We start from the raw sequence: 11,389 nt of genomic DNA, 5'->3' as shown, positions 1-11,389 counted from the left end.
CGGTGCTTCGCAAAAAGAAGATTCTTGAAATGAAAATATAGCAGCATAACTGATTCGCCCACCTTTCCTTCGTTGGTACAGAAGAAAAATGGCAGAAGTGAGTAGCATGGAGTGAGGTTTTCTTCAAGAAAGGGAAGAAAGGGCTTGAACGAGCGTTCCAGTGAAATGATGGTTGCTTTGTCCAATCCAACTTGGAGGCCACCTTACCACTGCTGGTAAAGGTGTGCATTTTGTGATATGACGGGTCATGACGGCCACACCGGGGTGACAGGTGAGTCTCGACTGTAGCACCTCGCTGTGATTTGGTGGACGGCACGCGGGCCTGGATGCTTTGAAATGTCCCGCATGTAGATAGAGCGGCTAGTCATATACTCCGTCCTTTCTGGTTTATAGGGCTCAATTCAAAAATTTCACCAACCAAGGTAGATGGTGAGTGGTGGAATCCTTTTTGTAATTTGCAAAAGCACCCAATTAATGCTCTTGTTTTCTTCAAAAATGTATGTTTACCAATGTATTAATTGCAATGCATGCATGCATAAAGTACATGCATTGGTCAATTTTCTCTTAATACCTGCATGCAATTATTTAATGCACCTTCGAATCTAAACTTGTGATGGGGAACAACCAAATTGAGCCTTATAAAATGAAAAAACTAAGATTTTGAGATAAGCCCTATAAACCGGAAAGGAGGGAGTAGGAGTGCTCAATATTGTGCACCGCGACCAAGGCGGAGAGGAAAACGAGAGAACTACGTAATTAATGCATGAGTTTAATTAGGGTAGTTTTGTAAAGTATGAGATACATTTCTCCAATCGCAAAATGCCTTGGTTCATGAGATTTGAGCCCTATAAACCGGAAGGGAGGGAGTATTGCACACGGTGTAGTCCAGTCACTTGTTGAAATCTCTAGAAAGGCAAATACTCCTTTCCAGTTTACAGGGCTGTACTACTCCCTCCGTCTAGGTGTGTAAGTCATCTTATGAAAACCAAATACGTAGTCCCAAAACACTTAGGCGTGGTGCATTAACTTCTACCTTGTTTCTTGTTTCTTGACATATAAACCAATAAGAGATGAGAGGTGTGCATGCTTTTAATGACTTGCAATGGCTAGTTCATTGCATGCAATGCTATTAATTAGCAAATAAACATTGGTGACCCCAGGAGGAAATGGTGCTAAGCACGTGGACCTATCTAGAATGATTATAGACCAATGGATAATGGAGTTTAATTGTTAAACAATAGCAATTTTGTCTCATGCAAGAGCCTGGCTAGTACTCCAAGGAACAGCACCACACGAGCGTTCGCAACTGCCACGTTCGGGTTGCGCTTGGCTCTTCGCCTCTTCGAGAAGACGAACAATGATGTTACTCCTACTTCTATAGTATCAAATCCACTGCTGCATGTCCGTCCACCTCGTGCGGGAGGGATAGCATGTAGCGAAAGCTTCTACTTACTGCTCCTGCCTTTGCGTCTATGACAGGTGGGCCCAACAGGTGGTTGGCCCTCCTGTCATGCAGCCAAAGGCAAGTGTAGTTAAGGCACCGGAGCTCAGTCTGCGAGGGAGAGGGCGTTGTAGTAATCAAATTTCTCGGTCTTGTACGAGTTGATGAAGATAGGGGTTTCTTGCTTGCTAGGGTTGCTCACTACGTATATATAGGCCGGAGCCTTCGCGCTTGCTTTCTAGGGTTGCTCTATTCACACACTCTCATCCTCTCCAGATCTAAACAATATAGGGGTAGTAACACTGTCTTTCTCCCTTCAAAAAACACTGGCTTTCTATCCTCACTGCTAGTTACAGATCCGGACGTATCCCCCTCCGCCGGTGAAGGGGAGGAGGGGCAGCATTTAAGCCGTTGTCGACAGCGAGGGAGGAGACCCACTGCCGGCCGCACTGTTATCTCTGGCTGAGCGCCGGCACGGGAGGTCCTCCGATCCCTTCGTCGTTGCCTATGGACGGATCCGGTCTCCCGCCGTCCACCTATCCACATCCCGACGACCTTCAGGTATATCTTCGTTCGAAACTGCCTTAGCTCTACTTCCCTAGCTCGCTATGTCACTGCATGTGCATCATTTTCTACCTCTCATCCCCTCTCGATCGGATGGTCCAACGTCACATATTTTTTTCTTCTATTGTTAGAGGTAAAGCTACTTCATGGAGTCGAATCTTGTACTACTTGGTTCAAACAAGAAATAAAGTGGGGGTGGGGGAATTTAGTATGTGCATCGGACTTTGTACAAACAGGAAGGAAAGGGGGTGAAAGTAGTACAGACTGGTCATCCAACCGGTCTCTTGGTCGAAAAGGGAAATACAGGGGTAACGCTGTACACAGTGTTATGACCAGGACTAGATTTTCTATCCACACATGGGAGTAGGTGGCTAGAGTGAACAAAAATGGGACCAACCCAGATATGTTTCTTGGATGTTTGTTTCTCGGGGCAACAAACTATGAATCACCACTTTATGCCCCTGTTTACGTACATGGTGCTGGACTGCTAGTGCACCCACTGTCCCATGCCCTTATACCAAATATTTAGGCTCCGTTTGGAATAAAGGGGCAGAAAACATAGGTCTTGATGAAAATAGAGGAATAGGAAAGGAATGTAGGTATAAAACTATGGAACGGCGAACCAGAGGAAACTCTCAAGAGAATGTGTTCGGATGGACTACGAAATGTACAAATTTGTTTTTTTAGAGTAGCATGATTGGCAGTATGAGATGCTATTTCTTTATTCTACTGCATAGTGACTACTCTTGTCCTCACCTCACGTACCACACATAGGTTGATTTTTTTTATTCCGGCAACACAGCACAGCAACCTGTCTAACGCATGGTAGTGAGCGCCTGCCTCGGGCTTCCGCCCAAAAAATGAGCAGCGCGTGGATGTTTCTAATCCTATGGAATCAGTACTACCAGACCAGCTTTCCTATGAAACACTATTCACCTTTCCCGTGTTCCGAACTATTGGAAGGGAAAGAATACCGTAGGAATATGTTTCTACAAAAATCCTGCACCAAATCTGTGAACCGAACGCAGCCTTAGCTGTTCTTAATCTAATGTCCCTGGTAAAAATGAAGCCATGCCACTGTTATAAGCCATGACAAGTTTAGCCAAATATTTTTGCCTGTAATTGTTTGAGACTCTGACTGTTTCCTTTGTGCCTTTTTGTGCAAACAGGGATATCCAATTCACCTGGTTACTGTTGTGACCTTTTGGTGCACTACGCAAAACTTTTCTTAAAATAAGTGACTTTTGTGTTGTTTAACTGGAATGTCAGAATGGAACAGTTGGTTCATTTTGGTGGAACTACACAAAGGGAGATCTGTGTTCCAATCCTCATCATCCATATCGACGACATAACCTTCCTTTAGGTAAGAATGATATTTAATGCATGTGTTCATCTCTATTTTCCGACTGCCATGAGAAAATAATGTTGTTTTTTACTAGTACACTTATACTCCCTCACTAACAAAACCAATTCTGAATTAGAAGGCCAATCATGTACTTGGTTTCACCAACTGGTGAGGAGAAAGAGAAACATAGCATGAAGAGGAAGAAGAAGAAGAATAAACAGTGCCAAGGCGATCTTGCTAAAGCTAGAGGCCTCAAGTCGAGGCCATTCAAGGGCTCTGGCAACGACTACCTTACATGTGAGACGATCCTCCAGGGAGCCCTGCCACTTCTGCTGTCTCACTTAATTAATTAGGAGTACTTAAGTACCACTAATTTATTACTGCCTAATTTTCCTGTTGGAGTTAAACAAATCTTTAGTAGGACCCTATGCTGAATCATGTACGTGTGTATGTTTGTCTATGGAGGTGAATCATGTGGTGGAGCAGGGAGGGAATATTATTAGTGTCATGACATAATAGTGCTATTGTTTTGCATGTCAATTTATTGCCATTGGTTCAATGACGCAATGTTTTGCGTATTGTCCATCATGAATTTGATGCTACTGGTTGACTAATATGCTAATGTCTTCCTATCCTTTCTCACTAAGCTAATGAAGGTTTCACCTTGTTCCTACTTGTGCAAACAGGGATCATGTTGTGCCAATCATACATTAAATGGAACTACACAAGACAATACAATGAACTATATCCCAGCCAGTGCTTTAACTCTGCTAGAAGTTCTTGATAATCTTTCGATATAATCTCAGCACTGGTAAATAAGAGTGATTTCAACCATACATTTGAAGTGCACAAAAATATATACTATTGTGTGATTCCAGTGAGTTCTTTATCATCTCTTATGGGACTACATGAATAAGCTTTTTTTCTCAGGTTGGTACGGGCCTAAGGCCTTCATCCATATTAGTTTGCTGTCATCTCTATTTGTATCGTGCTACTGTCATGAGAAACTCCTTTATCTTTGCACGTTAAAGTTTTGCAACCTATTATAAATGGCAATGCTTTGAGTGTTGAGTTGAGCTAATTGGCACTGATTAAATAAACTAATACCTCTCTTTAAGCAAGACTACTATGTTGCTAACTTTACCCATTAAGATAATGAGGGTGCTTCTATTTGTTAGTGTATGTTTCAGAAACTAGTCCCACTATTACAGTAATCACACTCTCTCAATATATGTGCCAACAGGGATGCTCGATTTTGGTGGAACTGCACAAAAACTTTGGGTGCTTCATTGCCTCGACAGCTTCCGTCCTTTCCTCTCAGTCGCTAAACTCCGCATACTTTCTTCCTTTGCTGTCAGTCTCTTGGCTTATCTCGGCTTCCAGTCAAAGGAAATAGTAATTGATATGCTACCTCACACAGGTTGGTACTGGTGTTTATCCTGATTATTGTGCCTGTCATATGTATTGGTAATTTGGTATTGTGCTACTATTTGCCGATTTCATAAAGGAGTAATTTGGAGCCTGAACTCACAGACAAATCATTACATCGGGTGATTTTAGTAGAACTGCACAAAATGATTAGATGTTGACAAGAAGTGCCTATATTCATTCGAGTATCAACTGGCGTCAACCAATTGTCATACTCCAAGTGTTAGGAGAGTGAACGCCAAAAATATTGCTTGGTGCATAGCCCAGAAAAACGCAGTCTAGTCTTTGGTCCCAACTTGTGCTTTTTGGTTATCGGCACATATGGTACCGAACTATATGGCATGGAGTCTAAAGATTCCAGACAAGTTGGTTGACGCTTATATTCATCTGGCACTTAATAAATCTGCACGCCAAGCATGCTCCATTTTAGTTGAACTGCACAAAAAATTTGGGTGGTTCATTTTCTCAACCGCCTCCTTTCTCGTCTGCAATGTAGAATTTTGGTGAGATACAGGACCAAGATGAGCCAGTAAACTGGTTGGATGAAAGTAGTGGCCAAGTTGCTCAAACCTCCCTCGGCACGAGGCCACTATTTGAGGATAAACCTACAAGCCAAGTTCAGATTGTCTGTGCTGCCTCTTATGTACTCGAAAGTTTACTCGTACAAGAACTAATTTTAGCAAGAAGTTCCTCCGATTCAACACCATTTACCAGTCCATACCCTAGGTAATTAAATTTCGTCCATGGATCATATTGGCTGTGATCTCAATCATTTGGATGCATAAACATACTGAACATGTGTATATCCGAATCTTTTTGTAAATTATGTATGAATATTGTCGTGTGATCTATCAATCATTTAGATGCATAGATATGCTGAGCTTGTCTATATATGAATCTTTTGACTTGTTGATTGTGAATGTTGGCTATGGATATGAACGTGTCCTGTGAACTTGAGTTTGATATGAATGTTTACCTTTTCTGTTGTATTTGTGTGTGAACTTGTTAGTATGCCTACTGTGGGGTATAAAACGCAGGTCTCTTATAAAAGTAATGCCGTGTCCAATTTATGTTTTCCCTTCTAACCACATTATATATATTTATATTATTACTATTATCTTATATTTTATAGAGACTTATATATACATTATAAAAACATCACAACTTATAAAAGTAAATGTTTAATGGAAGTTGGCAAGGAAAATCCTGGTTGTTTTTGACTCACAGGCAAGGAAAATCCTGGTTGTTTTTGACTCACAAGCAAGGAAAATCCTGGTTGTTTTTGACTCACAAGCAAGGAAAATCCTGGGTTTTTTTACTCACACGCAAGGAAAATCCTGGTGATTGTGAAGATTTTAAGGACCAATTTAAGAATAACACGCTCATTTTTATTTTGAGCAATAACTCGCTAATTTCTTAATTATATATATATAAAAATGTGCCTCTCCGGTTTATTCTTTGATAATAATTGCTCCTTCTAACATAACATTATACGTATATATAACGAGCCAACCTAATACGTGTATTTCTAGGAAGTGCAAATGGGCTGGGATTTCTTAGAAAATATAAATGGGCATGATTGACGTGAAATTATTTGTTCACCCAGCCCAGCAAATGGACTGTACATTCTAGAAAACATGGGTTAAATATATGCCACATTTTTGCAGGCTGGCATGTGGGCCAATAGCTCGAAGCCTACGCAGGGCGTTGTCAACTTGGTAACAAATGATTGTCCACAGCCATTGGATTTATATCCAACGGCCGGCATGCACCTTCAATCTCTCGTCTTCTTCCTCCAGCGTCGCCGGGACCGCCTGGTCCGGCCTCGGGCGGCTAGCGGCTCTGCTTAGCACGCATCGCTGCGAAGCGCTACCCCACCGTCGGCCAGGCTATTCCTCCACCCCTCGACACCTCCTGTTATTCTCCACAGACTACAGCCCCACGCTGCAATAGAACCAGTTATAACCCTTCTCCTCCTCTCAATCTGCGACACCACCGCCGCGTTTTACCATCTCCGAGTCGTTCCCGTCCGGGGCCTCGCCGTCATCCACCGCCTCGCTGCGTTCGGTGCGGCCTGGTCAACAAACGAGAGTCATCGGAAGAGGACTTTACGTGGAGAGCCTGACGGCTGGGACCCACGAGGTCCATGGTCGCATGCAAGGAAAGTTCCTCCTTATTAAGCTGAAAAAAAATGTTTCCTCCACCTGACAGCTGGGACCCACCGGCTGTATCTTCACACGGAAGGAAGTGCCTCCTTGTTTTGTGAAAAAAATCATTCATCCCGTTGACAGCTAGGACCCGTCAGATTTTGGTGACTGACTTGTGGGCCTACTAAGCGGACGTGTACAATCCGTAGTATATTTCGTCTGTTTGCTGCTGCTGTTGTTTTCAATGTACAATCGGTAGTATATTTCGTCTGTTGGTTGAATAAATGTGTTGTTAGAACGACAAACACAATGTTTTGGAAGTCGTTGCACGTTTCGATCCTTTAGTGCCCCGTACCGTACGTAGCGCATACTATTTATTGTACGAAACACATTTTTTTTGAAACTCGAAACACATTTTCCACTTGTTGATAACATGAAACCCACTGATGAAGGCCCAATAGAGAATCCCATAATTAACTGGAAGGGAGGCTCTCACATGAATCCGGCCCAGGTACATGCTCATGGTCCCCTAAACATAAATAAGTAAATAAATAAATAAATAAATAAAGCTAAATGCTCATGCACCAGTTCTTTGGGAAAATAGCTAGCCCAGTATTTCTTTTGGAAGAATACCCAAGCTAGGCCTATTTCTTTTCTCCGAATTACTGGGCTGCAAATCTTTAAATACGAGGAGGGATGCATTCCGGCCTGGCTTAAGAGTATGGTCAATGTGTGTTAAAAGTAATATCAAAAGGGGTTGAAAATTCCAAAAAATTTATAGCAAATGGGATATAAGTTTCTTTTTTGTTTTTGTTCTTCACTGATATCTTATACGTATTTCATTGGATTTAACATGACATAGTACTAATTTATTTTTAAATTTGTTTTACTATGGCTATTAATTTTTGGATTAAGAATATTTCGTTCCCCAGCAAAAATTTGCGAATTTTCAAAATTTCCACATATTTAGTTAATTTTTTGACCCTCGTACTGACCTAAAAATGGCCAGCAATTCTAAAAATGGAAAACGGGCTGCAATAAATTCTATATGAATTAGAAAATGAGTAAAAAAATATAAAAATAATAGCAAATGGTCTGTACACACCACGGATTTCGAGGTTGACTTGTTTACGAAAGGCTTTGTCAGTGAACACACGATTCTAGCAGCAGTTAGTGTTGGATGTCCATCCAACGGCCGACGTGCTTCTTTAATCTCTGATCTTCCTGCTCCAGCCGCCTAAACTAGCGCCAGCAGGACTGCCTGCTCCCTCCTCTTGTGGCCCGCTGTGATGCCGCGCAGGCTTCCCCGGCCCACGCTACTCCCTCCGCTGGCCTGGCCGCACGCAATCAACTGCCTCCTTATTACGCGAAAAAATGATTCCTCCCACTGACATCTGGGGCGCACCGGTTGGGAGGCTAACCTGTGGGCCTACTAAGTTGACGCATACGTAGGGCTTGTCAACTTAGTCAACAAACGATTCTAGCAGCAATAACCGTTGGATTTGAATCGAACGGTCCTGCTACTTCTTCAATCGCTGCTCTTCTTGCACCAGCCGCCCAAACCAGCGTCGGGGAGACCGCCTGCTCCTGCCTCTAGTGGCCGGCTGTGCTGCCGATGAGGCCTCATCGCCCCCTACTACTCCCACCGCTAGCCAGGCCCTGCGGTGACGGCAGCCTCACACCGTAGCCGAACCAGTGAACCCTCGTACTCATCTCCACGTGGGCATCCACTGCCCCGTCTTCCCCGGCTCCGCGTCGTCCCCTTCCTAGGCCTCACCGTCGTCCACCGCCTTGGTGCTCTCGGTGCGGCGTGGTCAACGTGGTCAACGACATTCCATCGGAAGAGTACTGTACGTGGAGAGGCTGACATATGGGTCCACGGCCACAGCCCAGGTTTTTTGTGATTTGCCAAGTAAGTCGCTCTGTCAGGTCTGTTGGGCTGCAAATCTTTCAAGACAAGGAGGAGAGCTTTCTTTCGGCTGGCCGAGAAAATGGCCCATCAGTAATGATAAATGGGCTATACATTTTTAAAACACATCAAACCGGCAATTAGTTTCAAATATCTTTTTTTTTCATTTCGAGATTTGAAATTATTTTATGCGTGGAGAATTTGTTAGATTTTATATTGATATACATTTATTTTTAAAATCAGTTTGAATGTGAGTCGAAATTTCGGGATTAAAAACGGTTCGGACCGCACCGAAATATGCAAAATTTCGTATAATTTTTTAACTGTGGCCACAATATGGGCTGTAATGCTAACAAAAAGAATATGGGCTCCAAAAAACCTTAATAATTAGCAAATGGGCTGTATATTATTAGAAATAATGGCAGATGGGTTGTATGCTGTTTCCCACAGATTTGAGGCTTTCCTAAAAAAAGGTTGACGCACAAGCAGTGAGTATTGGATGGACATCCAACGGCCGTCGTGCTTCTTCAATCTCTGCTCTTCCTGCTCCAGCCGCTCAAACAGGCGCCGACGGGACTGCCTGCTCCCTCCTCCCCGCGGTCGGCTCTGCTGCCGTGCAGGCCTCACCGCCCCACTATACTCCCATCGCTGGCCTAGCCATCCCTCTACTCACCCACACCTGCCGTTATTCTCCGGTGACGGCAGACGAACCAGTAAACCCTCATACAGTCGTACTCCCCTCCGCGTGGGAAACAACTGCCGAGTCTTCCCTGCCTCCATGTCGTTCCCTTCCTAGGCCTCGCCGTCGTCCACCGCCCTAGTGCTCTCGGCGCGGCCTGGTCAACATGGTCGACGACCGACATGCATCTGAAGTGGACTTTAGTTGGAGAGGCCGACAGCTGGGTCCATGGCCACACGCAAGGAAATGCCTCCTTATTGCGCGCAAAATAATGATTCCTCCACCTGACATCTGGGACCCACCGAAAGGGCCTTTGTATTTCGTGAAAAAAACGTTACCGCCGCTGACAGCTCGGACCCACCAGCTATATCTTCGCACGCAAGGAAGTGCCTCCTTATTACGCACAAAAAAATGAATACTCCCCCTGTTAGCTGGGACCTAGTATAGTGGCAGGCTGACTTGTAGGCCTCCTAACTTGACGGGGACAGAGGGCTTTGTCAACTTAGTCAATATGCACGATTCTAGCTCCAGTGACCATACGATATCCATCCAACGACCGTCGTGCTTCTTCAACCTCTGGTCTTCTTGCTCCAGCCGCCCAAACCAGCGTCGGTCGTGCCTCGTGCTCCTGCCTCCCGTGGCCAGCTGCGATGCGGCGGAGGCCTCACCGCCCCCTACTACTCCCACCGCTGTCCATGCCATCCCTCTACTCACCCACGCCCCCTGTTACTCTGCAGCGACGGCAACCTCACACCGCAGCGAACGAGTGCCCTCGTACTCCTCTACGCGTGGGCATCCACTGCCGCGTCTTCCCCGGCACCGCGTCGTCCCCTTCCTAGGCCTCGCCGTCGTCCACCACCCCGGTGCTCTCGGCGCGGCGTGGTCAACATGGTCAAGGAATGGCTTCCCTCAGACGTGGACTGTACGTGGAAAGGCTGACAGCTGGGTCCACGGTCGCAGCAAGGAAGTGCCTCCTTATTACGTGCAAAATAATTATTCCTCCACCTGGCAGCGGGGACCCACTGGACGGGCCATCGTATTTCGCCCCCTGACTGCTGGGACCCACCAGCTACATCTTCGCATGCAAGGAAGTGCCTGACAGTTGGGACCCACCTGGTCGAAGCGTACGTAGTGTTGACATTCTGGTCGCAAACGTGTACGTACATACTAGTCGATATAGAGGCGCGCACGTGTCGTAGTACAGGCGCGCACATGTCATAGTAGAGGCGCGCACGTTGTGCACGTACGTACAGCGGCCAGGGTGCAAGAAAGAAAATATGGCCACGTATGTGTACATACGGGCGGGGTCTCGAACGCCTACTCGCGCATACGTACGGCGAGGGCTCGTGTACATGGCTGGGTTGGAACGAAGAAACAGCATCGTCTCGTGTTCATGGGTCAGAACGGAATGCGTGGTCATGTTCGTCGGGAGGGCTTGGACGAAAGAGGCGATGGAAATGAGGCCTGGCATACCGCACAATGGAGGAAACGGACCTCCTACGGTCGAAACTGGGGTCCTGTTGATCGGGAGGGGTGTGGCGTACCGCAAAACGGAGGAAACGGACCTCCTACAGTCCAAACGGGGGTCCTGTTGATCGGGAGGGGTGTGGCGTATCGCAAAACAGAGGAAACGGACTTGTCTTGGAGCACTACGGTCGAAACGGGGGTCATGTTCATCGGGAGGGGTGTGGCGTACCGCAAAACGGGACTCCACGGGATACTGTTCATCTCCACCGTCGACCCCCTCCAGCCTCCACGAGCTACTGTTCATCGACCGTCAACCTCCTCCAGCCTCCACGAGCTCCTGTTCATCCAGCTTCCACCGCGCGCTACTCCACCGTCTACTGTTCAACCAACCCTCCACCGTCTACTGTTC

Source organism: Triticum aestivum, chromosome 4A (assembly GCF_018294505.1).
Source record: "Triticum aestivum cultivar Chinese Spring chromosome 4A, IWGSC CS RefSeq v2.1, whole genome shotgun sequence".
Lineage (NCBI taxonomy): Eukaryota > Viridiplantae > Streptophyta > Magnoliopsida > Poales > Poaceae > Triticum > Triticum aestivum.
This window is presented reverse-complemented; position numbering follows the sequence as displayed.